This window comes from Pseudopipra pipra, chromosome Z (assembly GCF_036250125.1).
Source record: "Pseudopipra pipra isolate bDixPip1 chromosome Z, bDixPip1.hap1, whole genome shotgun sequence".
NCBI lineage: Eukaryota > Metazoa > Chordata > Aves > Passeriformes > Pipridae > Pseudopipra > Pseudopipra pipra.
This window is the reverse complement of record NC_087581.1, coordinates 44,919,112-44,947,039: the sequence shown is the minus strand read 5'-3', so window position 1 is coordinate 44,947,039 and position 27,928 is coordinate 44,919,112. Positions and strand designations below refer to the sequence as shown.

General features: G+C 40.4%; 1 long non-coding RNA gene across 2 annotated transcripts; it reads right to left on the bottom strand.

Annotated features, from left to right (window-relative positions):
• Positions 1-15: 15 nt before the first annotated feature.
• LOC135407014 (uncharacterized) lies at positions 16-27,928 on the bottom strand. 2 transcript variants are annotated; one of them, XR_010426637.1, is made up of 3 exons: positions 27,420-27,928; positions 23,537-23,665; positions 16-627 (listed from the first exon to the last, which is right to left on the bottom strand). It is a non-coding gene; the product is annotated as an uncharacterized LOC135407014 (long non-coding RNA). The 2 variants fall into 2 exon arrangements; XR_010426638.1 differs by lacking the exon at positions 27,420-27,928 and adding an exon at positions 27,274-27,379.

The window sequence follows — 27,928 nt, the reverse complement described above, 5'->3', positions numbered from 1 at the left end:
CTAGAGAAAAGCATCCACTTTTTCTTGATGCTGGAACTTTATTGTTTAAAAATGTTTTATTAGTTGCACACTCTGATTATAACAGCAAGAAAGAGCAAACGGGTATGATTGAATCATTCTGATGCTTGGTAACTTTGTTTCAGTGAGGAAAAGAAGACCTGACTTTGAATTAGGATTCTTTGTTACCTTTTTGGGCAGCAATTATTAAATTTTATACAGACATAGGTTGACTGTGTGCACATGCAAACAAAAAATCCAAAACAATAACAAAAAAAAAAAAAAAAAGAAGGAAAACAACAGCAAGGAGACTTAGAAGTTTCTGCAGAAAAGACTAGACAATTCTTCCAATTTCTGTCTAACCAAGACTAACTGAAGTTGTTGCATTCTATGGCAGACCTGATCTGAATTGTTTTAATTAATTTTAATGACTAGCAATATTTTGTTTATTGGTTTAGGGTTTTTCTGCTTTATGTAAGAACAGATAGACAGTGATACCTCTAAAGTATTAAAAATGTAGATGACCATCTCAGTCTCTCCTGTTTTTCATGGGATGATTACGGACCAGCTTCACTGATGCAGTCTATACTTATCATATTCTCTATGCTTGTCTGCATTCTGGCTTTAAACCTGAAAAGTCATTATAAGGAAAAGTTAAATAAATAATTTTACATTTATTTGTATGAGAAAACCTGAGTAATTTTTGTTTCAGAAATGGGTAATCTAGTACATGTCCAGCTCCTGCAGAAGTTCTGCCTTCATTTCTTTTAAGCCTACCTCTATTTTATTGATTAAGCACACTGCAGTTGAAAAACATCTCTGTCAAGGTCTATTTCCAAATACTAATTTCATGAAACAACTGGAAACACTATGCTACACAACAATTATTTTCGAAAGGCAGTAAATAGAAAATAGCCAACAGAAAATAAATAATAAATCCGTGTAAATTAACCATACTGCTTTTTCCTGCAAAGAAAACTGGCTGTTGCATTTCATACTGGATGGATCTTTATTGAAGTCTATAACATTATTACTGGAAACAATGGCCAGCTATCTCATCTCTTCCAATAGTTTTGCATTTGTTGCTTTATGTTCATTGGAATGTACTTCCAATTCATTATGATCTGGGATGACAGCCATGGTCAATGAGAAGCCATAACCAGTGCCCTGGAGATGATAAATACATCTTGTGATAACAAGTCTGCCACTGAATGAGTAGAAGGTGACCATTGTTTTTGTTCCGTATTCCTTTTGTTAAGTAATCAGAGGGTACGTATGACCAATATAATGAGAAATTATTGATGTCAGAAGTTCAAAAGGACTTTTGATCTTTCTGACACCACTGCCTTTGTTTGGACTGAGTTGAATGGACAGAGTATACTTTACCCTTTCTAGAGCTACATATTATTGTATTACTCTCCCAGTAATATCTGTAGTGACAATGATCTCTGTGACAGAGAAGACTGAGTGACTGAGAACTCCTCATTCAGTGTTGAAAGGAAACAATAGTTTTGCATGGCTATTTGTTGTTGCCCCCTCTTGAGCGCAAAAACCTGTGCTATTCTAGCAACATCACTTTGTTGGAACTGGAAAAGGATTGAGAAACAGGTTTACCATCATAAGGGAGACCCAACATACAAAGAATCAAGATACTTTCTTTTTTTTTTTCTACAAAAATAAAAAAAAATCAGATTAATGAGCTGGTTCTGTGTCTTTGTCTTCCCTGAACTGTGTCTGTCAGGGATGCAAATTGCAAGTAGCCCTGTGGTAGGGGCAAACCACTCTTTTTAGCTTCTTGTTGGCATGCTTGCAAAACTGAATGTTGTAGCACTTGTACCCAGTGTTGTTTTAAGAGAAAAGATGATTCCCTGCATGACAATGTATTTCTAGTTTCTACAGAAATATTAGATGATGACTGATTTTCCTTAGAATCTGTAAAGGAAAGTATTTGGGAGAGAAAATAATTCCCCTGTTGTTATCAGGAGGTTTGTTGTGTCTAGGCCTGTTTCTGGGAAGATAGATGTTTTGGATTACAGTTGGCTGATTGTATCAGAGGTACACAATGCTACTTTCCAGAGGAATATAGTCCCTCACAGATTCTTAAAACAGGGTTATGTTTACTGATTTATTTTTTTTTTAAGTTAAAAGGGAAGGTGGAACAATGTTATTGAAGTTGTAACCCTAGCTCACTTCAAACAGCCTGTCCTACAGATTAGGCTTGTTTGGAGATAAGCCTCTTAAGTGTTGCTCAAAGATTTTTATAACCAGCTAAATGGTGAGTATTATTTTAATTTATTGTGATCACTTATACAATCTCAAATCTTGATAACATTGATAATGAACACAGTACATATTTCAATGTTTGATACCATATTGACAGCACTGTGCCATCTTTCTCTGGAAATAATGTTGCATTTTTGTTCAAAACAAAAGGCTGACAACATGAGTTAATATGAGTTTATTTTATAGATGCTATAAATGTTACTGATGCTAAAAAGAAGTTATTCTAGAGCTGTAGCAAGACAATTTTCTGTTCACACAATTCACTGATAGCGAATCCTCATGGAAAAGGGAAGTGTCAGTTGTATCTGGGGTTTCAAAAGCCTTCTGAAGTCCCCAGACTGGATTGAATCTTCCATAACTCATATATCAGGGATGGTACAGAGATTTGTGAGCTCTATTTCATCCCAAAGAATAAGCATGGAAGCTCTGAATGTTTACTTCACAAAACAACACTGCAATATTCTTTCTTCCAAAAACATGAAAGGTTTTCGTAATCACAGATAGGTGGAAAAGAAATAACAAAAAAAGTCAAATAGCAATGTATTAGAGATAATTAATTGCTCTGGCAAACTAGGTACAAAAGAGAGGGTCTTTGATCAGTAAGAATTCAACTCAAAAGCTTAAAAATTAAATATGAGTTTTAAAGAGACAAGTTGATGATCTTTAGCACTGTTTTCAGGCCAGATTTCCTCCCTCAAGAAAATTGGTTGGCAAAATCAAAAGAATGATGGATATACTTATAAGACAACTAATCCTTGAAGAAATGAAGCTTGATAAACAAGCTAAAATCGAAGATATAATGAAAATGCCACTATAGCAAAATAACTCTTCCGGCAACTATGAGATAGATACTCATGAAAGCTGTAATGCATTTGATGAGTAACTTGCTTTTCATCAGCCAGTTTTGCATGATGACTTTTTAAAATATGCAATTTGGTAGTAATACAAGAAGAAATTTTTAAGTAGCAGCTGGAGAGTATAGCAGGAAACCTGAGGTAGCAAAGACTTCAAAAATACTACTTGTTTGCATATTAGTCAGCTACAAGGTGGCTTGGTTTATCCATACCTTGATTGCAAATTAACAAATCTGTTGAATGCTACATTTCTTGAGATCACCAAAAGAAATTGATTAGCATTGTGTCAATAACACAGCACTTCTAACAAAACAGCCTAAGATTCTGCTAGGAGGCAGTTCCTCCTGGGTCCAGAGTCACAGTACTCATGACACCAAATGCCTTCACAATCCATTCTTCATTTGTTGTTAGAGATATCAGGGTCAAAATTAGTGTTCTTAATGTTCTTAAATCATATAATCTCTCCAAAATTTAGGCATTTCCAAACAATTTGTCATCAGTGGGTGCGGTATCTCTGTCAAGAAGTGTCCATTTCTGTCTCTGTTTGGGTTGAATTTCTGGGCAGCTTTGGTTAGAAACTGCAGCTCTCATATATGTTACTGTCTATGGTAAACACCTTTGGGCATTGGTCTGTGCAGAACTTTGTTCTTTGTTAGGCACACTTGTGCATTCAAAAATCCAAACCAGCTGTATATATGAGTGGGCATGAGCTGGACACCAAGTTCCTCTGCCATGACAAACTTGAGGTTCCTGTGTACATGTAAAGAGGCAAACAGTTACAAGAGGGACAACAGCAACGAGAGATCAACAGAGGAGGATTTATAGAAGTGTAGTTTTGAACCCGATTACCTAAATTTTTGTCTGGCTGCACTGCAGTCATCTTACTTTTTGCAAGATTCTTGGACTGAGGAATCATAATTAAAGATTCATTATAAGTTTAGATGAATAAATGAATCCATCTGTTCCATCTGTCCTTCCACCAAGAATATCCATCAAGTAGCTTTTCTGGTCCCAAATCTTAGGTCCAGCAGCTTTCAGGCTTACTGAGTCTGATCAGTTCCTTGCCTGACCTTTCTCGCCTCTCCTGTGAATGTCTCTTTATGCCCTTCCTGGGCCTTCTACTTCTACTTTTTCCAGTCTTGGCTTTTAGGCTGGCTTTCTTGTCCCCTCTGACAGGTGATATCTAAAAAGATTGTCCTTTCTTAAACTGCATTCTGGAAATCCAGATTTGGAGACTTAGTCATTTTCAATGCAGCCAGCTCAAGGTTCTGTTATCCTTTCATGGGAATGAGAGACCACCAGAGCTGAAAAGGTGTGATGTAATTCCTGCTTAACCTTTAGATTAAACAAATGATTTTCCTGTTGATATCTTCTTCCTGTTCAAGAAGAAAGATGTAGTGACAAGAAGTTTATTCTGGACAGTCTAAATGTTTCAGAGGAAAAGAAATACAAAACATAAAGGCTTATACAAATCACCAGAGAACTATGCAGGTGTCTATTAATCCCTTACCTGTTTTTTAGCCAATGCTAACATTCTTTCCAATGCAGCTGTTAATTATTTGACCTGGTCCTATCCCAGACCACACACCTTGAAGTCTAAGGCAGTTATGTTGGCAGTGGCATCTTCTTTTGTCAGATTTTTTATGTGAAAACTGCTTCCTCTATAATTTATGTTCTCCCTTTAGTTTACCAGTAGCCTCCCAAACACATTGCACTAGATAATGAAATAATACAGAGCAGTAGGCAGACTTTGTCCAGAGGTCCTTGTTAGACACTTCAAGAAAGACACAAGCAGGGAGAACAGGAAGGGAAAACAAGAAAGCTGTGAATAGGATTGTGCAGTTGCAGTGACTCAGCCTATGTAATTAGGATTAGATGGTGGCTTTCATGTCATTACTCTGTGTAAGGTGAAGTGCATAGGAGGAGCACCAAGGGCAGTTTGCTTCAAGACACTGTTGTCTTTCAAGGGAATCTTTATGCACATAGAAATGAGTAATTCACTCATGCTCTGTGCCCAGTTCTGTCCTCAGGACACAGCTTTCAACACCCTTCCCACAGTGCCGACTCAAAGAAAGGCTGGCACTCCCATGCTACAGAGATTGCTGGGCTGCATGAAAAATAAAGAATTGCCAGTCTAAATTCTAGCTGTGAGTAGAAGTCTCTCTTTTATTTATGCACACAATTGAATTGCTTCAGTAAATGAAAGAGTACAACGTATGTTGGTGTGCATGTGATAGAGATAATTAACTGCATTACTTTCTTGCAAGGGTAAATAGAGGTGAAAGGAGTTTATCTGCCTCTAATTTCAGCAAGAACAAATTTATTTAGTTCTCATAAATATCAAACAATGAATTCATCCCATTTTTAAACTTATTTACTTCATCGTTGATATAATGCTAGCTACATAATCTATCAAAATAGCAAAAGAATTTAGCAAAGATAGTTGACAGTATAGTCAGGTTTTTGGCAAATGTGGTTTTGAGAGTTCAATATAAAACATTTTCAAATGGACAGCAAAAAGAAGCTATCATCTTCTTTTGAAGATGAATATTCTTTTAAAAGAAGAATATTTCCTTAATATTCTTTTACTAATGGGTAGATCTTGAACAGAGTGAACTCTGATATTTTAAAGGATTTGTGTTACTCCTTAACACCAGATTACTATGCACAGCTTTTTTCAAAATGTACACCTTGTATTTTATGTAATTACAACCACCTTAGTGATAGGTCAAAATAAATCCTGGCACATTAGATCCTGAAACACAGCTGGTTAAATACAATAATTTCTGCAAAGTAGAGGTATTCCATTCATTCATTAGCAAGACTCCAGATCCAGGATTATATTAAGAAAACAAAAGTAAGTAACATCCAAGGAGATATTACAGCTTGGATTTGGGAACGGTTTAACCAGTACAACTGGTTTATCTTTTCTTTCAGTTTTGATGTTAGCAATATTTGCTCCTTGAAATGACTGCCTGCAAAGGAATCAAAGAATACAAGTACTGCAAAGAAATCAAAGAGTAGCGTAATTCCATACATTAGGAATTAGATGATAAACCATTAAGAGCTCCAAAACCACCAAGTACATTTCCCTACATGCCATTGGTGCTGCAGTAGAATAAACATATCATGTTCAACAGTGAAAGGTTTCTCTATGACCCAGCAGATGAATTTCCAGTGATTTCAGATCTTAAGCCGTGATCTTAAAAAGCACCGTTGATACTGGCAGCAAGGAAACTAAGAAATGCAACTTCCTGTTGCTTTATGACTGGCCTAGTAATGTTCAAGGCAGTGAAAGTTACTCAAATATTGTAATTGACAACTTTACCCTTAATATCTGGCAGCCTTTTAGCCTGCCCTGGAGGCAAAACATCAACTAGCTTACCTCTTTTACAAAAATGGCACTAATATAGCAAACTGTATTCTCCTTCAAAGCATAACAGCAATGTTAATTTTTGCTCCTTCTCATCTAGGTCAAGAGAACAATTTTGATAAAATCTTGATTTTATCAAAACCCAGAACTGGTATTAACCCAATACTGAAATGGCCATTGAAATGAGAAAATGTTAGAAAATATTTTTTGAGAGAGATTCTTTGTGGTATGTTCACAGTTACTGAAATGACAGTAGACATGATCCCTATCACTATGTACAAGTCAGTCATTCTCGATATTTCACTGTACTTCACAGTACCTAACAGAAGAATACAGCACTACAATTGTTAACATATACAATTAGTAGCTGTGGAAAGGAAGAGGAGTGTAAGCTGTGGGAGAGGTAAAAAATGTTCAGCTAAGACTTGCAGATGGGGAGGTAGGAAATGTGGAAAACAGGAATAGAAAGGTGCTCAGGAAAACAAGGAACAGAAGGTGACAGATGGGAATGGAGCTACTTAGGGGTCAATTCAGGCAAAAAAGAGCCTGGAACTAAAAAATAGGTCTGTAAAACTAGGACCAAAAAAAAAAAGATCCTCATCTCCATAGGGTAGTACATGCCTTCCTAATGATTATCATATGCCTCGTTCTGGAGGGAACCATATAACATGGAGTTTCATACTCCTTCCTATGCCTGGTCTATACTGTTCCCCCGACTGGTCTCATCTCCTCTTCTTCCCAGCTCAGACCTCTCTTCCTCCCTTTCTTTCTCTTCTATTACTCCTCTTCCTTTCCTCTCCTGATCTCCTGTCTGTTTTGTGCCAGGATCAGGCGGGGTGCCCTATGTCCTCAGACAAGTTGGGCAACTGCCTTTTGGAGGGATTTCTGCACAGTCAGGCTCTGCCCATCCCACAGCAGCCACAGCTGGACAGAGAGTCTTCCACACTAAAAAGGCAATAACCAAACTCTGACAAGTTCCCACTGCACCCCTGAGAGATTACTTCTTTTTTTGGATTTATCATTTGTCTAAAATACATTTTTCAGTGATGTCAAGAGACACACCTTGGTTGTAAGCACCCACACTTCCTGCCAAATTTCCCAGTCTTGCTTCAAACATAGGCATGTAGAGCTTCAACTGAATGACTGTATTGATTATATTAACATGGAAGGGAGCATGAGTATTTTTGCCTCATACAGTTCTCTGATACAGCTCAACTCTCTGAAATGTTTAAGTCTGAAGATTAAATGATACAATAATGAACACAAGGTTTTATAAGGCAATGTGCCAGGCAAAAATAAAGATAGGCGTCAACAACTTGCCTTGTTTAAAATACCATGATCTGATAGGAGCAAAGATATGGATGAAGAACTTAAAAACAAGAACTGGGAGGAATGTTTAGGAGAGATAAGCAAATGTAACAAAATAAAATTAACACATTGAAAACCTTTAGCAGGAAAAAATATTCCCAGCATTAAAATTTGATTAGCTGTAGAATATTGTTCCTTTGGGGATGGTGAAAGCCCCATGATTCATCACCCAGACTACAGAAATAGGTTGGACAAAATATTAGGAACATATGTCCTGCTGAATAACCCTGTGCTCTCAGATGGATGAACCAGACGACCAAATATGACTTTTCCATCTGTAGCATTCAAGAATCCAAGAAAATTTCTGTATTTCTCTGTGACTGAGCAAACCAGAAACCTCACTGAGAGACCTACTCCTGTTGTCATTGCTCATGCCAATTAACATCTTGTACTGCAGCAGCCCTCTCTCCTCTAAACTCTGCTCAAAATTGTATTCCAAGGGAAAAAACTCATGGAAGAGAAGAAAGTGAATATGAATGTGAATGTCCTTGTGTAGCAATATAGAAAATGTCTGAGTTTCTTCCCTGGGCAAAGGAGATGGAAATGCTAGAAAAGGGAAGGAGGGAGGAAGCACATGATTCGTTGAAACGTGATCTGAAAATTATGGCTTGTCACCAAGGTCAACACCTTGTCCTGCAACACTGCGTCTCCTTCCCAGGAGCAGCACCAGTGGCTCAAAGCCTTTATCATACTGCTTACTCACTAGCAAATATACACCCCTCTTTCAGTGCAGGAATCTTTGTAAGATGTTTAATGATGATTCAAGAAGCAGAATTAACTTACAGCTTAAATGGCCACACATAGCGCTGTCCTCCAAATCACAGTCCTGATTGCCTTGAGTAACCTGTGCCGTGAGAAAGGTCAAACATAAGGTTGCTACAAGAAAGCTCTCTGCAACAGCAGAAGCAGACTGCTCAGTAAGACAAAGAGAAAAAGTGAGGCAAGACAGAGGATGATAAGAATTTTCACTTTCAGTGTTAATTCCTTCAAAGAGGGCCACATCTCACTGCAATAAATTGAAACAAGAGAATTTTTGAAGCAATAAACTTCATATTGTTCAATAAAAGGAGTGCAAAAATCTGTGTTCTTTGGTAGGCAGAATGGAGTTTAACAGTTAATCTGTTGCAAATGCTCCTGTTATTAATCATTTGTAGAACTGGTCATTTGAAAGGAATCCTGCAGGTGAGCTCTAATATTTAGCAGGAAAAAAAGAGCTATTTCAGTTGCCTTCTAAGGGTGATAATTTTGGATTATCTGGTTTAAAAGTCAGAAACAGCATTATGAGGACTGACACTTGGAATTACCATTTTGAAGTTATTTTCAAATCACAGGGACAATGTGAAAATCTGGGCCTTTCGTTTTCATCAAAACAAACATAAATGTATAAACTTGTGGTAAAAGCATTATTTCTGGAACATCAATTTCTGCCTAGCCTGGTGCACAACCTCTGTCATCCAGATTCAGTGAGGACTAATCAGTGATCTGTCACTGGGAACTCTGACCGCTTGTTGAATGTTGAACATGGATGTGCCTGCCCAAAAATCTGAACTTTACTTGGTGCTTAAATGGCCAAAGCTGGAACTTCTTGAAAATTGTAGACTATCCAGTTCATTCTCTTCTAAGTCTTGATGTTTTAATAGGTGCAGGTGTTTGTGTTTGACAACATTCAGATATTACTGATGACCTAAATTGCTGTTTTTCAAAAAATCTTTCCAATTCTAATGGCAGTGTCCTGAGTAGAGGAACATCTTCCTAGCAATGGAGTTGTATTAATCAATACTACCTAGCCGTGGATCTTTCTGAATCTGTCTTTCTCCTTTTGTTCCCCTACAATATAGTACTGAAACAGATGCTAGTAATTGAATTTTACATATGATCCCATATATTTACCTTTAATTTTGCAAAAGGTGACAACTAATTGTACAGCTTGAGTTTCCACAGTTAACATCATCAAATTTCAGATTTAAAGCAGGAGCTCAGCTACTTTTGTCATGCAGGAGGAAAGAAGCATAACTTTCATAATTATGTCATTCATGCTCCGTTTCATGAAAAGTGACTAGTTTTATTGGGTTTGCATTGCCAGGTTTTGGTAGGAGTGGGACTACAGGGGGGCTTCTGTGAGAAGATGCCAGAAGCTTCCCGCCCCATTCAATAAAGTCAATGCCAGCCAGCTCCAAGATGGATCCACTGCTGGCCAAGGCTAAGCCCATCAGTGACAGTGGTAATGCCTCTGGGACAACATATTTAAGACAGAAAAATATTTTCAGCATAGAAGAGAAGAACAGAGTGAGAATATGTGAGAGGAACAGCTCTGCAGACCCCAAGGCCAGTTAAGAAGGAGGAGCAGGAGGTGCTCCAGGTTCCAGAACAGAGATTCCCCTGCAGCCTGTTCTGCAGACCATGGTGAGGCAGCTGTGCCCCTGCAGCCTGTGGAGGACCACCAGGGTGCAGAGATCCACCTGCAGCCCATGGAGGAGCCCATGCTGGATCAGGTGGATGCCCAAGAAAGAGCTGTGAACCCATGGGAAGCCTGTGCTGGAGCAGGTTCCTGGTAGGACTTCTGACCCTATGAGGGACCCATGCTGGAGCAGCCTGTTCCTGAAGGACTGTACTCCATGGAAAAGTGACCCCAAGTGCAACAGTTTGTGGAGAACTGTTGGCAATCGGATAGACTCATGTTGGAGAAATTTATGGAGGACTGTCTCCCATGGGAGAGACCCTACGCTGGAGCAAGGGAAGGACTCCTCTCCCTAAGCAGTGGCAGAAACAAACTGTGATGAACTGACTGTAACCCCCATTCCTGTCTCCCCTCTATTGCTGCACTGCTGGAAGGAAGGAGGTAGAGCCCGGGAAGGAGAGAGGAGTGAGGGGGAGGTGTTCTCATCATCCTGCTCTGATTTTGAATGCTAATAAGTTCAAGTAATTTCCCCAAGTCAATTCTCTTTTGCCCATGATGGTGATTAGTGAATGACCTTTCCTGCCCTTATCTCAACTCAAAATTTAGCCTTTTGCTAAATTTTCTCTCCCCTGTCCAGTTGCAGAGGGCAGTGACAGAGCAGCTTTTGTGGATACCTGGCATCCAACCATAGTCAAGCCACCATGCTAGTAAAGTGAAGTCCATGAAAGAAATATTGGGAGATACTGTTTTTCTTTTTTAAGGCCAGCAAAAAGGAAGAAGTTTGCAGTGATAAAACACAGAAAAAGACACCTGGAGATGACCTAAGATTTGGCATGACAAAAAAGAGAGAGATATCCATTGTGTCTGCAGAGGGGTATCTGGCACAAACCATTATTTTGAAAAATGTGGCCTAACCAAGGCAACAAATTATGAGACTCAAGACTTAAACGCAACCGGAGAGAGTAACAGAATTCAGTAGAGATTTATCATTGTGAAGCAGCAGAAAATAGGTAGGTAACTCAAGACTGAGAGGTACTTAGTAGAGAAGAGCAAAAGAATACTGTGGCTTAGATGGATTGCCTCTGGAAAAATGTAAGAACAGAAGAAAAGAAGGAATAAAACCACCAAAGCAAAGATATCCTCAAGGAAGGAATTGGCTGTACTAAGGGAAAAGAGAAAATGAGAACTATGAAGCAACTCTTCCCAGAAGAGGGTGGAGAAGAAATAAGAAAAATAGGCAAGGGATGAAATAGAAGGTAGCATAAGGATGATAGACATAAAATAATGGGAAAGGGGGTCAAATCATAAAATGATGTGCAAACAGAAGGAGGAAAATGCAGGGGAAGACTTTCATATGAAAAGCAAAAGAAGCAGGTTTACATGACTCCTTAGAAGACATCGATGGGCCATCCCCAGAGCCAGCTTAGTGGGAAAGTGGACTGTCTGCCAGGACGAAAAATGTGGGCATGTCTCTGAAGGGATCATCACGGGTGGAGGGTGCATCAAATGCATGGAGGAGGCAGTGAGATCCTTGATACTGCCAGATTCCTACTAGGATGACTCAAAGACACTCATGAGCAACTGAAGAGGACTGGGAAAGAGACAGAGGCACTCAGTCTCCAGTGCAATGTTTCTAGTACTAGAAGAGATAAAAAGGTGGACAAGACACCAAAAAAGTACAACAGATATTCAAAGAAAGGAAAAATACCACAAATCCCTACAAATGAACGCTACTTCATGGAAGAAATTTTCCAATTTCCTCCTGTTTCTTCTGTACTCAGAGACAGAAACTTGATCTTGTTCTAATTTAAAAAAAAAAGTCTCGAAGCATAGAACTTGCTCAAGTTTCTCTTGCTCTCAGTAGTTCTCAGGATTCCACACACCAGCAAAACACCTGGGTTGAAATGGAAACAGCAAACTAACACTAGCTATGGGGAGTCCTCAAAAATAGCTTACTCCTCTCAGGCAGTTCCCACAGATAAACACTGCCATGAGTGCAAATAAAATAAAGGATTGTGAGTCTACATGTGTTTTTCAGGTCACTGTCTGAAGTTAACTCTCACAGCTCTCAGTATTAAGATAGTCATTCTTCTCAAGCGTGCTGCATTTTGGTATTGTTCAAATTAATAAAAAACCTATTGTTTTTAAAATATTTATTTGAAAGGGAAAAAAAGGAATGTGTATGCTTCTGTGTTACGTTTTCCAGATTCCTTCTTCACCTTTTGAAAATGTAAGATCTATTCTAAATTTCTAGAATAAATTGAGAAAATTAAGATCATTGGTCTAATTAATGCTTCTGATTAATTTCTGATTGTCAAATGAGAAGCTTCATCTTGTGATAAGTGTAATCCCTGACCATTTTCAATCAGTATTAAATGCCAATACCAGGTGCTAAACTCACCTTACTTGAGGGGAATATAAACTTTTTTTGGAAACTCAAAGTATTTTTATTTGATCCTACACAAAATATGTTCCAGCATTCACTTCCCCTGATCCTGTTATGGCCCATGTTTTGTGAAACACAGGTTTTAATGGAAAAATGAGAAGCTTTTGGCCAAAGGATAAGTCATATTCCTCTACAGTAATGAATATGGGTAGCAAAACAAAAAAGATAAGGAATGATTATTTTGACTATCACGTATATTATTATTTTGACTATCACATATATTCATAGGCCCTTAGTCAGGCATGACAAGTTTTTTAACACTTTTAATGTTAATAACACTCTTAATACTATTAACTTTTGTGTAAATAAAATTCAAATAAAGTTTAGTAATTCAACATAGGTGTAAAATTTTCTTAGATATGTTTGTGTGCTGTTAATATTATGTATGCAGAGCAGGAGACACACAGAGAGATTTCAATTCTGAAATGTTTGGTCTCAGAGATGGACATCTGCTACCACGATGTTTTAGATCTTGCTAATTTAAAACAGAATAGTGACTTACAGCAACGTGCAAAAAATCACTTCAGATGTTCCCTCTTGGGTTGTTCCAGTCCATCTGCAGTTGATGGTTCCCAGCATCCAAGGAAACATCTTGCCAAAACACAGAACTAGTGGGAAAGAATTCTAATGTTCTACTAATGGTTGTATGGGCTTTCCTTGAAGACTGTATTTTGAAACCATATTATTTGCTGTTTATAAATGTCAGTCATGTCCTTGTCAAACAATTCTGGTTTCCTGAGGTAAAGAATTAAGGATTTGAGAATTCACAGCATGTAAACCAAGTTAAAATGTTCATTTCAGGAACGCCATTCAACTGGAAGATTGATTATTTCAGTGTTTTTCCCTTTATTCCTTTGTGACCTCCATGTACAGCATGTACATTATCAAAGAATGAAAATGTCTTCTTTTCTTAGCTGCATTTCATGATTTTACAATTTTTTAAAAATATTTTATTTACAAAATAGAATCTATTTACATGGAAGTTTTTATTCTAACATTCAGACTCTACAGCAATTCCTTTCTTATGAAAAATTACTGAACATTCTTAGAATATTAGAAAAGACTGCTATGTAAACAGCAAATAAAAGATATAATAATCCCAGTATAATAAAGGAGCAAAAATAAAGAAGATAATAACCCCAGTCAAAGAGCCTTTTGTTTCTGATGAGGTTTTCTTCTGAAGAGTGAATACAGAGCTATGGAAGGAAACCAGATTCCCAAATTCTTTACATTCTAGTGGTTCAACACAGGACATTTTTTCCAGCCATATATTTTCCATAGGGAAACCACACAACACAATATGTAATAAGAAGCCTTGCAGACAGACTGCACTGGCTTCCTCTAGGTTTTGCAAGGAAAATGCTGAGCATAGCAGCCAGTTCCTAAAGCTACCCCATTCCTGCCCAGATATGAAGGTCTCACTGAGCTCCACCAGCATGGTGAATGGAACTAGAAATAGCACAAAGGCACATGATAGTTTTCTACAGTGTAGTATCAGCTTAAAATAATAATTCAGTCACTTCAAATGGGCAAACTCACTACTGGAGCAAAGAAAGTGTATTTGTCTTATAGAAATATTCAGTACATATCATTAGAGTCACAGGCTGACTTAAGATCATCCTGGACGTAGCACAAACTAAGTGATTTTGTATTGAGCTCTGATTTTGCCACCCATTCAATAGAAAAAGCTGTAGGAAAGCCAGAGCCACAGTGGGCAAATGTGCTGTTGGACATGCCCAACTGATAACCTGCATCCTGGGAACAACAGTCCCACCCCATGGAACAACAGCAGCCATGTACAGAGAATTTTCATCATTAAAATAGAAAGGATTATAAAAAAAATAAGAAAACAGGCTCTTCTCTAATGCTCCATGAGGAAAAGAGAGTCAAGTGTCCCAGCTTGCAACAAAGCAATTATGATTGGATATAAGGAGAAAATGTTCACCAGGGGACTGGTTAAGCACCAGCACAAATGCCCCAAAAAGATACAGAAAATCCATCCTTGCAGGTGTCTTGGCCTCAGCCAGACCAGCCTCTGAGCGACTTAATCCAGCTTGGGTATGAGGTTTGACTAGATGGTCTCCGAAGGACCTGTCCAAACCCAATTTTTTTAATGAAGTTAACATTTTCTACACAAATACTCTCCAACCATGTTCAAATTCACTTCCCAAGGTCACTTTGATTTTAATACCTGTTTTTACCAAAACTTTACCAACTGGGAAGCAAAGCACCAGTAGGAAATTGTAGATAAACTTCCTCAGGTCCAAAGCACACTACACTACCTACCAGTCCCAGCTTCTCTTCTGACCAGATCCTGTCCACATTTTTTTCAGCAGATTAGGCAAAGCAAATTTTGTTGCCTTAAGGACTAGCACAACTTTGCAGAGCTTGTACTTCAGGCCAGCAGATCCAGGAGCAGGCAACTGATTTCACCAGCCCCACTCAAAACATGGTTGCTCAGCAAGTTGACCAGCATGTGCTACCAGCAGGTATATCCAAGATGTCCTTCACTAAATGAAAAGTGTAAGGTCGAAGTGCTATTTAGACCAGGTCTACTCTACTCTGCTCTGCTAGCCCAGATATACTGAGCCTATGCCATAAGTCTGCAAGTGAGGAACATCAATGAATACAAATACCTTCCTCAGAAGAGATGGAACATTGCTAGCAGACTCCTTAAGGCAATAAAAGGTCTTTGCTCCTGTCTTCCTGAGATGAACCTCATACTCAATACCTCCACAGTGCTGAACGAATCAGTAGAGAGCTCTTCATCTACCTTTGTCCTCCTTCTCACCTTGTCAGCCACACTGTGCACTTGGAACAATTCCTAGACTGCACTCACAAACTGCTTCCAGACCTTGTCAAGGAAAGCCAAAGCTTACCAAAGTTGTGTCAAGGAAGCTCCTAACAGGCTGCACTGGCAACTTCAGCCAAACACTGGAAATGAGGACTTGGGCCAGTTTGCTGGCTTAAAAAGAATCTCCTGTAGGATGTACTCTACAGAAACCTCTCACTTCTACCATTCTTCAGAGGTTTGCTGAAGGGTTTTGTTTCAGCTCTCAGCTTGAATTTTCTTTGCTGTAGTGTGTATCTCAGCACACATAAGTTCACCTAAGTGCTGTGGCTAGTAAGTGATGAGTCAGACTATTGGAAACAGCCCAGAGTTCATTCTAGCAGGCAATTGTATAGCAACCAATGCAATACCAAACAAATGGTGAATCGTATTATATTAATGAAATATTATAGGCTGTTCCTCTTCACAATGTGATATTATCTGTGGCAGGAATCTCCTAGAAAATTTGCAGTTGACTAGGTGAAGAGGCTAAGGAGATGAATCAGTTCAAATGAAACATTTCAGAAGGCAATTTGACCCAAAAGATCATACCTAAGGAGTGGTATCTGCTAGGAAACTAGAAGGAATTATGTCTCTGGTGTTGAAGAGTACCTGCAATGCAGGTAGCTCTGTGTGCAGCTGCAGTGAGAAAGCCTATGGGTAGTAGGAGCCCCAGGCAAGAGGCCATGAACTGGTTCTGACCCTTTGCATAACAAAGGGCACAGGGACCTGTGCACAGCCAGGTGAGGGAACTCAGAGACACCACAGGAGCCAAGGACTCAGCAAGAAGACCCCACACTTGCCCCCATACGGACTGTGAGGGTATAAAGTCCAGAGGTCCCTTTGTTCAGAGTCCCCCCTCAGAAGCACCACCTCAAGCTGTTATTCTGTTGTTGCACCTTGACAAAATTACTTTAAGGATCCAGAGATCTGAGACTTTGCTGTGGGAAACCTGGGGTCGAGTTGATAAGGAAACCTGGTCTGACTGTGTGAGAGTGGGATATGTGGGGGTCAAGAGGGGCCTCCATCAGCTACCTGGAGCCACCACTGCCAAGGGGCTTCAGTCCCAGCTCAGGTGGTGTACGTATAACTTTCAGAGTGGCTCCTGAATGGTCAGACAGCAAAGTTTCCTTAACACAGGGAAGTCTGACACAAGGAAATAACCTCCAAGTGCAGATATTACAAGTGAAAATCCAATACTCATCTAGCTTTACACTACAAGGAATTTGTTTGGGAAGACACTGAAGTTAAGAAGAATATAAAGCCCTACCCGAAGTAGCTATACAGACAAAAGACCTTACTAGGAGAGACAACATTTTTTTCTGGATAATAGCTTGTTTCCCCTGGGGCCAGGTGAGTGGGAGGCCACGGTGGCTTTGTTGTACGTATAAACGGCAAATCTTTGCCTTTATAGCTCTAGTGCTAATAAGCAGTTCCTATGCAAACACAGGTTAAATGTCAACCTTTTCTTGCTAAATTCTCTAGACTTCTATGTTTTAAAAAGCACTTTTCAGATAAAATTGGATAGGCTGTGTACATTTCTGAATCTGTCATCCAGACAAAATTCTTCTGGCATGGCCAAAGCATTACCTTTTGAAGGTAGTACTACAGAACGAGTGTATTCATGTGCAAGTAGTATATATATCAATTACTGCATAGGAAACACTAACATATAAGCAATCAGAGTATGCTGCTTGTTCTGTTTTGTAAGATTTGGAGCAAAAAGTAATAAATCAAAACTATAAGAAAGCAATTGACCATGTTCTCTGATAATTAACAAGACTGATTTACATCTCTTGGAACAGTTAGATGGCTGATGTATATCTGCCTAGAAAAATAGTGCCAGTGCTGGCATATGCCACAGCTGGCACTGCCTGTAGTGGCTGGTTCAGTATTTTCCTCCTCTGGTAAGCATGCTTGCCTACCTGCACAAGCCTGCCATTTGGCCCTAAGCAAATTAGTCCCTGGATTCTTGGCTGGGGTACTTTGAATGTGTTATTTAAAATGTGATTTTTTTTTCCTACTGACTTATCAAAAATGTTCCATATGAAAGATTAAGTTTAACAGGAACGAGATTTATTCTGGCCAAGTCCTTGTCTTGACATCCTGCAGAAGCTTGGATAGCTATTGTCTTACAGGGTCCCTAAGTGGTAATCAAGTTTATCTAGCAATTATCTTCAATCATCTGCCAAATATGAAGCCAGGCAGAAATGTCTTCACAGTCTTGAAAAAAAAGCAAAAGGGGAAGTGTTGGAAGAGGACTGCAATGAGGAAGCAATTAGGCAGAAATGCAAGGATTCTGCGTTTCAGCCAGGCATGTGTTCTTCTATTTATCTGGGTTTATAAGTGAAGACTACAAGGGGAGCCAAATTTTAAAGAACAAATTGTACACCTTTAGTACTTCAGTTCCATAAATATGTAATTTTGGATATTCTAGAAATGCTGATACTGGGCCAAGATGGAGTCAATTAAGAACACTATAAAAAAAAGTTAAAAAAACCCAACCAAACAAACAACCAACCAAAAAAAAAAGGAGGGGAAGAAAAATGGTATATTTCAGTACCACAAAAAGACCTGTAGATCATCTTAAGCAATTGTGATCATGTGGACTTTTCATACTAGATTCTGATTTCTTCCACTGTATTACTTATGAGTCAGAAAAAAAGCTATATGGGATTCTAAGTATCCTTCATGGAGAATACACTAATTTCAAATGAAAATATTTATGCATTTATTTATTTATATATACACTTATATAAAATACAGCTGTGCACAGAGCAGACCTCTGCTGCTCTATGTCAATAGCTCTTACCTTCCATCTACAGGCATAAAGATTATATGCATCTTGCATATGCAAAGGATGCCCCAAGGCAAGGTTCAAGACCAAATGCACAGTTCATCCAGACAGAAAATACAGCCACAGGTTCAGCCAGAGGCCACTTTATGAAACACATCACATGCCCATGTATGTCCAATACCTTGGTCAGTTACTGTAGATCTTATGATGGACCTTACATCTTTCAGGTTTCCCGATGGGCTGTCTGTTGGCAGTCAGTGCAGCAATTGTGTGGATTAGGAAGAGAAGTCAAGTCTACTGGTGGTGTACACAATTTTTTCTTGATGTCATTCACAAAGCACAACATTAATGAAGCCACAGGATTCAAGAACTCAGTGACTGCAATTCCACTGAGCAAGGAAGGGCAAGATGTAGCAAGTTTCACCCCTTTCCTCCATTTTGAAACTACAGAGGAAACTACAGGCCTGTCAGCCTGACCTCAGTGCCTGGCAAGGTTATGGAGCAGATCATCCTAAGTGCAATCACACAGCACCTACAGGATGGACAAGAGATCAGACCCAGCCAGCACGGGTTTAGGAAGGGCAGGTCCTGTCTAACCAACCCGACCTCCTTTTATGATCAGGTGACCTGCCTGCTGGATGAGGGGAAGGCTGTGGATGTGTCTACCTGGACTTCAGCAAAGCCTTTGACACCGTCTCCCGCAACATTCTCCTGAAAAAGCTGCAGCCCATGGTTTGGACAGGGGCACTCTGTGCTGGGTTAGGAACTGGCTGATGGCCCAGAGAGTGGTGGTGAACGGTGCTGCATCCAGTTGGCGGCCAGTCACTAGTGGTGTCCGCAGGGATCAGTGTTGTGCCCAGTTGTGGAGGACGAGATATCAGAGCAGAAAAAGTTCCAAAAGTGGAAAGAAGTTTATGGAAGCTAGGAGAAGACACTACTAACTGATTTTAAGGACTTTAGAATGTTTATAAAATTGTTAATCCATGCATATACCAATGTATCCCATTTATTCCTATTGCCCAGACATGTTCACACTTGTTCACCCCCTGTTCTCTTGTTCCTCTCTCTGACTGGCTAAGATTTGCCACAGTGTGGAGTTAGCTATCATTGGTCTCCAGTTATCTCCATGTCCCTCCTACCTTTCCGAATTCACCCTTTGGTTCGTTCCCTCATCTGTCCATCCCATGCTCCACCTTTTCTTCCAGCACCTTCCCCCTGAGCCCTATGAAAGGCAGCACCCTCCTTCAATAAACTTGCGATAGCCTGAGACCTTCCACCTTGCAAAGACCCCTTATTGCTGTCGTCGTCACCATCCAAACCCGGACCGTGGCACCCAGTTCTGTTTAATATCTCTATTGATGATTTAGATGAGATTGAGTCCACCATCAGCAAATTTGCAGATGACACTAAGGTAGGGGGGAGTGTTGACCTGCTGGAAGGCAAGAGGGCTCTGCAGAGGGATCTGGACAAGCTGGAGAGTTGGGCTGATTCCAACTGGATGAGGTTCAACAAGGCCAAGTGCCGGGTCCTGCCCTTTGGTCACAACAACCCCGTGCAGCGCTACAGGCTGGGGACAGAGTGGCTGGAGAGCAGCCAGGCAGAAAGGGACCTGGGAGGTTGGATTGACAGGAAGCTGAACATGAGCCAGCAGTGTGCCCAGGTGGCCAAGAAGGCCAATGGCGTCCTGGTCTGGATCAGGAACAGTGTGGCCAGCAGGAGCAGGGAAGTGATTCTTCCCCTGTACTCAGCGCTGGTGAGGCCACACCTCGAGTACTGTGTCCAACTCTGGGTCCTTGAGTTCAGGAAGGATATTGAGGTGCTGGAGCAGGTCCAGAGAAGAGCAACAAGGCTGGTGAAGGGACTCAAGCACAAGTCCTATGAGGAGAGGCTGAGGGAGCTGGGGCTGTTCAGCCTGGAGAAGAGGAGGTTCAGGGGAGACCTCATCACTCTCTACAACTCCACAACAGGAGGTTGTAGCCAAGTGAGGGTTGGTCTCTTCTCCCAGGCAGCTATTAGTAAGACAAGAGGGCATGGTCTTAAGCTTTGCTGGGGGTGGTTTAGGTTAGATATTAGGAAGAAATTCTTTACAGAGAGGGTAATCAGGGATTGGAATGGGCTGCCCAGGGAAGTGGTGGATTCTCCATCCCTGGAGGTTTTTAAGATGAGATTGGATGTGGCACTTAGTGCCATGATCTAGTAACCACAGCGGTAGTGGATCAAGGGTTGGACTTGATGATCTCAGAGGTCCCTTCCAACCCAGCTGATTCTATGATTCTGTGATTCTATGACTCTTTCCGCCTAAGTAGCTCAGGGCAGTGGATAAGGAGTGGGTCTAGCAAAGTACCATAAAGATGTGGAAGAGAAGGTACTAGGTTGTGTTCACAGGTATGACCACAGACAGAATACTCCAGACTTGCCACATGCCACTGGCATATGAGAGAGTGAATAATGAAGCTTCATTCTTTCTGATCAGCCGAAAGGGTCTTGCAAACATCCTGTCTTATGCAGACTGTGCAAGATTTGGGTATAAGAACTTTCTGGTTTTCACAAAATGAGGCACATGCTGCAGCCTGATCTGCAGCCCCCTGGCTAGGTATTTGGTGTTGTTTAGCAATTCTAAAATAGGAGATGTTTTATGATCTGTGTTTCTTCTTGTATATCTTTTCACATATTTGCTTAATTAGGTTCTGCATTATCATTTTTCCAATGAGCATTTGATTTTCATTCCTAATACCAAACTAAGATCAATGATTCATGAATACCATGTTTCCATTTAGTGTAAACTTGTGAGTAAACATCACCACCTAAACTAATAAAAATAAAAAGAACAGCAGAATACAGAGTGGATCACAAATCTCTCACTGATCTCTTTGTATTTATTGTCTCAGTGGTATAAAGTGCTTGCCTTCTTTCAAATGATTATTTATTTTGATTCATCCTCTGATTCACTAGAAACAGCCATCTTTCCTTGTTTAACTCAGGAGAAATATTGGTCTTAACTCATGTTAGAAAATTAGTACTGCCAATGCTATTTCTCAGTCCTTGTGAGCTCCCAATCCCTATGGGTGAAATTCATCTTCCTGGAAGGGGAGAAAGGGAGAAGAGAATCTGCTCCAGACCTATGCACCATTTTGGTCCACAGAATGGGGTCTACTGGGAGACCATGATACTTAACTCTTCCCATCAGAGATTGACAAGTCATCTAGTAGTTAATCATTAATCTAATGATGACTGTCAATCCAGAACCTCATCCCTGTAAAGATGCAGCAGTCTGCTCACAGCTTTCATGTTGCAGATCCAAGCCTATGACTCAGACCCATAAAAGGATTTAGATATCTGAAGTAAGTCGTCAGCAGATTTTCGGTCAAAACATTCAAGCCTTGTGACCTCTGTGTAAACACACTGCTAAGTAAATCTTAGAGGCACCTAATATTTCAGGCACGCAGTTTGATGGGTGCTTCTTGTTCAGCTCAGCATCTGTGCAGCCGTGACTCAGGAAAGCCACTGCTGAATTTGTACCCTCAAGGCCCACAGGGGATCCCCGCCTCAGTCCTGAGAAGCAGAGTTTAGCAGGCACACTCAAATCACATCCAACACACCCCAACAGTTTGTTAAAAGCTATGGTCAGCCAAGAGAATTCTGGTGATAGCATGTGTATATAACAACAGCACAGAGTAGATGTCTACTGACATATTTTTTTGTCACTTGCCGTACACAGCTCCTAAAATTAGTAGTTCACAACATTCTTTTAAAATACACTAAATATTTTGTTTGGCTCCAGAAAGGATAAAAAGTGCACTAGTACCTTGAGGACTGGCCAGAATTTTGTCTTTCAAAATTGAATTCTGAAAGAAATCACAGACCTTGTTCTCCCAAAATTAGAGTTTGGTTTTCTAATATGTACACTGGCTATGACAACTACCCACCAACTGAATTCTTGCTCCTGTCTCTCAAATTTCCATCAGTCAATAAAGCTTTTCATGGAAAAATATTGTTTTCCCTTGAGTCCACATAGAAATTACACATATAAATTAATGAACTAAAAAGTGAGCTGAGGAACATTCACTGATAATCAAGGACATTGATAATTTACAAATATCTCCAAGACACTGTCAAAAAGAGGATCAGAAAATATCAGGCTAATATATGTTTGCATCATACAGCATGCAATACCATCATACAGACTGTACATGAAGTTATCCACATTTCATGGCAACAATGAACAAAGTGACCAACATTTCAAATATCACACAAATCATCACTGTAATTAGTCACTAAGTAATGACTACTACACATAACAGAGTGTACTGAATAACTAATAATCTGTAGTGCCAATGAAAAGCAAATATATAGCTTATCTCATTATTAATATAATAATTAATTTGGACACAGATCTTTCACTCATCCTTAAACCAGGACTGTTAAATTTGAAATAAAAGGTCAGTTCACTTCTCCATCACATCAGCTACTCTGAGAAGCTGTACAATTATAATCAGGAAATGCATAATCATAACACATGATACAATTTAATCCAATAAATTAAAATATTTTTTGTATTTAATCATTTGTATGTTACCAAGAAAAACAGAAAGCATGAGGTCATTTAACTGCTATTAATCCTTTACAAGCACTCTTGTATCTTTGTGTACCAGCCTAGGACCCCTACTTAATCACTCGTTTCATATACTACAAGACATGCCCATTTGCAAAAGGATTTTCTTCCTTAGCTTCAGAAGCATCCTATGTCACATTTACATTTTAATGGTTATATCCTCTGGATTGTAAATTTATATGAAACTAGTAATAAAATTTAGAATTATTTTTCTCTGAATGGAAGTTGGTCCGGATTGTTTTAAAGCTTTGTCATTTCGTGAGCATCTTGTATACTGCTCCACTAAATTAAGACTTACAGGCTTTCAAATGTTACTACATTTTTAGAGTATCAAGTTTAGATACATTACAAAGACTCCAATCTCTAAAAAACTCTTTAAAATTATCCAGAGTGGGGCACACAAAGTTTGAATCCACAGCTCAGATTCACCAGTTCCTTTTGGAAAATCAAATTATCTTCTTTTTATAGACATGTCTGCTATTTTATCTGATGTTCAAAAGCATCAAATACATCTAATGATGTTGTTTAAAATCCATGTTGAGACTCCTGAGACTGCAGTGTCTCTGAGAATATCTTACCTATGTCTTGCTCATCCTCACCAATGCTGTGCAGCCTGTTTTTGTCCTCACAGTCTCAGGAGTCTTGACCTGCCATGACAGCAGAGATGCAGGTGGGCTCTGTAGCATGTCAAGCAGTAACTCAGAAGTCTGTTCAATACAAAGATCAGAACCTTGTCAGTGCGCACACAAGAAAGAAGGCTCCTGTTCTTCCTGAAGACTGGTGGTTGACAAAGAGATTTAGTACCTTACACAACAGGTATGAGGGCCTGAAGCTGGACAGACTGACTATAGAACCATAGAGTGGTGTGGGTTGTAAGGGATCTTAAAGATCATCCAGTTCCAACCTCCCTGCCATGAGCAGGACACCTTGGACACCTTCCATGAGACCAGGTCACTCAGAGCCCCATCCAACCTGGCCTTGAACACCTTCAGGGATGGGGCATCCACAACTTCTCTGAGCAACTTGTTCCAGTGCCTTACCAACCTCACAGTAAAGAACTTTTTCCTAGTATCTAATCTAAACCTACTCTTTCAGTTTGAAGCCATTCCCCCTTGTCACATCACTGCATGCCCTTGTAAAAAGTCCCTCTCCGTCTTTCTTAGGGGCACCCTTCAGATACTGGAAGGCCAAAATTAGGTTCCAAAGCCTTCTCCTCTCCAGGGTGAACAATCCCACATCTTTCAGCCTTTCCTCATAGCACAGGTGCTCCATCCCCCTGATCACCTTGGTGGTTTCCTCTGGAGTTGCTCCAACAGGTCCATGTCCTCCCTGTGCTGGGACCCCAGAGCTGGATGCAGCACTGCAGGTGGGGTCTCACCAGAGCAGAGCAGAGGGGCAGAATCCCCTCCCTCACCTGCTGCCCACAATGTTTTGGATGCAGCCCAGGACATACTTGGATATCTGGGCTGTGAGTGCACATCGATGGCTCATGTCCAGCCTCTTACTCACCAGGTCCCCCAAGTCCTTCTCAGCAGGGTTGCTCTTGGTCTGTTCATCACCCAGCCTGTGTTAACACTGGGGGGTGTCCCGACCCACCTGATGAGGTGGATAAAGTTCCTTCTGGGTCAGAGGGTTCACCTAGGGCAAGACAGTCTCTATCCCACACATCATAACCCCCTCTTTTAATTAAAAAAAGAAGGGTATTTTTCGTAGGTGCCTCCATGGAAACTGCAGACCTCTCAGTCTCTCTTTAGTGACTGAGAAAATTATGGAAGAGATTATTCTGGGAGGTATTGAAAAATACCTGAAGAACAACGTAGTCATCAGTCATAGTCAGCATGGCTTTATGAGTGGAAAGTCCTGCTGGTCAAACCTAATTTCCCTTTGCAACAAGGTAACCCATCTAGTGGATCAAGGGAAACCAGATGATGTAGTTTTAGGATTTTAGTAAAGTTTTTGATACTGTTTTTCATAGGATCCTTCTGGACAAAATGTTCAGCACAGAGCTGGATAAACACATCACATAGTGGGTGAGCAGCTGGCTGTCAGGTTGGGCACAAATGAGGTGACATCAGATCGGCAACCTGCCACTAGTCGGTTCCACAGGGCTCCATTCCAGGGCTAGTGGTCTTCAACATCTTTATAAATTACTTGGACATAGGACTAAAAGGTACACTAAATAAATTTGATGATGATACTAAATTGAGAGGAACTGTTGATTCCCTCAAAGACAGAGAGGCCCTGAAGAGAGACCTGGAAAAGTTAGAGGGCTCAGCAATCACCAACCGTATGAAGTTCACAGTAAGAGCAAGTGCTGGATTCTGCACCTGGGATGGGGCAACCACTGATTTTTGTTCAGACTGGGCAATGAGGTGCTGGAGAGCAGTGCTGGGAAAACGACCTGAGGGTCCTGGTCGATGACAAGTCAAATATAAATCAGGAGTGCCCTGGCAGCCAGCAGAGACAACCGTGTCCTGGGGGACATCAGGCAAAGCATCACTGGTCAGGCACGGGAGGGGATTGTGCAGCTCTGCTCTGCACTGGGGTAGCCTCACCTTGAATATTATGGCAGTTTTGAGCACCACAATATAAGAAAGATATTAAGCTATTAGAGAGCATCCAAATAAGAGTAATAAAGATGGAGAAGGGTCTAGAGGGGAAGCTGTATGAGAAGCTTGCTCTGTTCAGCCGAGGGGAGACTGAGGGAAGACTTCATCACAGTCTACAACTTCCTCTTGAGAGGCAATAGAGGGCCAGGCACTGATCTCTGTGGGGATCAGTGACAGAACCTGAGGGAATGGCATGAAGCTGTGTGTCAGCAGAGGTTTAGGCTGGATGTTGGGAAAACATTTGTCACCCAAAGGGTGGCTGGGCAATGTAACAGGCTCCCCAGGGAACTGGTCACAGCACCAAGCCTGACGGAGTTGAATAAGTGTTTGGGCAAGGCTCTCAGGAACCAGGTGTGATTCTGGGGGCTGTCCTGTGCAGGGCCAGGAGTTGGATTCCATGTTTCTTATGGGTCCCTTCCAACTCAGGATATCCTGTAGTTCAGTGAACAGAATATTACTATTCTTTCTTGCAACAAAAAATACATATATCTTAATAGAAAAAAGGCTATTAAACTCAGTTTGAACTAGTGTACAGGAGTACATCCACAACTATAAATTGGTTATAAAGATGATAGTTCAGTCAATATTTTGCAAAGCAAAACAATCTCCAAGAGCCTTTCTGAGAATGATTCAAAACAAGCATTTGGATGCAAAGTATCCTTGTAGGCAGAGAACAAGGCAGTACATCTCATAACTCTTCTAGTTCTCAAAAGTAAAACCCATATCACCTCTGAACTGGGCAATGTGACCTATCAGGAAACCTTCTAAAGCTAACAATTCCAACTGGAGTTTCTTCCATGGGTACAAGGATACATTGTGAGGACAGGGCAAGAGTTCTTCAATGTATCTTCATATTTTAAGGAGATCTGTGTCTCTATTATACTTTCATGTTCAATTATGAGTTTAACAATTAAAATAATGGACAGACTTTCAACACTTCTTAGCCTCCATAATTGAGGCCAGATTTTCAGAACAGACATTTGTATCAAGCACAAAGTACTTGGACATCCAGTCAGTAGTGTAACAACGGGACCTGCTACACGATTAGCAATTTTAAACCAAAAGACTCTAAACTAGTAATTGTAATAGGAATTTAATGCACTTGGCATTGCGTAGTTTTCTCTTTCTTCAAAAGAGCAGGCACACAATACACAGGAGTCAATTCTTTCTCTTGCTTTAGCAAGGCTCATGATTCTTTGATTCATAATCCTTATAAATCAGGAATAGTGTGGAAATGAATATGTATCAAATTTCAAGATGCAAGGTGAATCACTTCCCCAGATCTGTAGCACTTAGAAGATAGATAGTGTGGAGAAGAATATATTTCTGATCCATCATGTTATATATTTGCTTGATATCAATATTCCATTTATTCCACATTTATTCTACTTAAACAAGTCCACACGTGCAGTTACATTGTAATTTATCAGTTGGATTAAAAATTGTACTTAAAATGTTATTTTAAAATTCTTTTTTCTCTAGAACTTCCCAGTGGTCTCTGAGAACTGCTATGTACAGTTCTGGCAAGCACTGGCTTCGTAGCTGCTATGAGTTAGTTATTTATTTATGCACCGTCCTAGTTGGCAAAATGGGTTTGATTTTGTTAAAGCCACAGTGAATGGGCACAAATCACGATTTTCGAATGAGCTCTTTACTACCAGCTGTTAATGTTTGAGGCTGAAAGCCATTGCTCAGACATTGCTCACCCTTCAGAAGTGTGAAAGCCATAGACGTTGCTCAGCCTTCCTCTCTCAAGTGTAACTTGGCCCTCAAGTGGAAAGGACAACCTCTAAAATCTCAATCTCTGGCCCAACACATGCCTAGACCAGAAAAATAGCCTCACAGTACTTACTTCAGTGGATCAGGAAACATTTTCAGGACCAGGGCCTTGACTTCTAATAGACTTTCATCTATCATTTCCAAGCAGGCAGCTGACAAAGTGCTAAGGGTGGATCTTACAGCATGAAACACTTGGGAAGAGGCTGAAGCTCAGTTTCCTTCGGATCATCCAGTAGCTGCCAGATTCCGTGGGGCTTTCTGTCACCAGTGACCTCAACGGTATTTGAAGCTGTAATTTCACACCAGCAAAGTCCTGTCGCTGCAAGGTCCTGGGCTGTTTTGGGATGATGTGGTGTTGTTCAGTGGTCAGCGATGAGGGAACTGCGTGAAGCCTCTTATTTCATCCGTACCACATCAGTGGAGTATCCCAATGTTGCTCATTATGATACCAGCCTGAACTTCTCACTATCAGCACTTTGGGACTTAGGGTGGGTATCAGACAAGTTCACACGGTAGATGACATATCTTTGCAGCCCCTCCTGACGGCAAATGTAGAACTGATTCTGAGCACTCTTGGGAGAA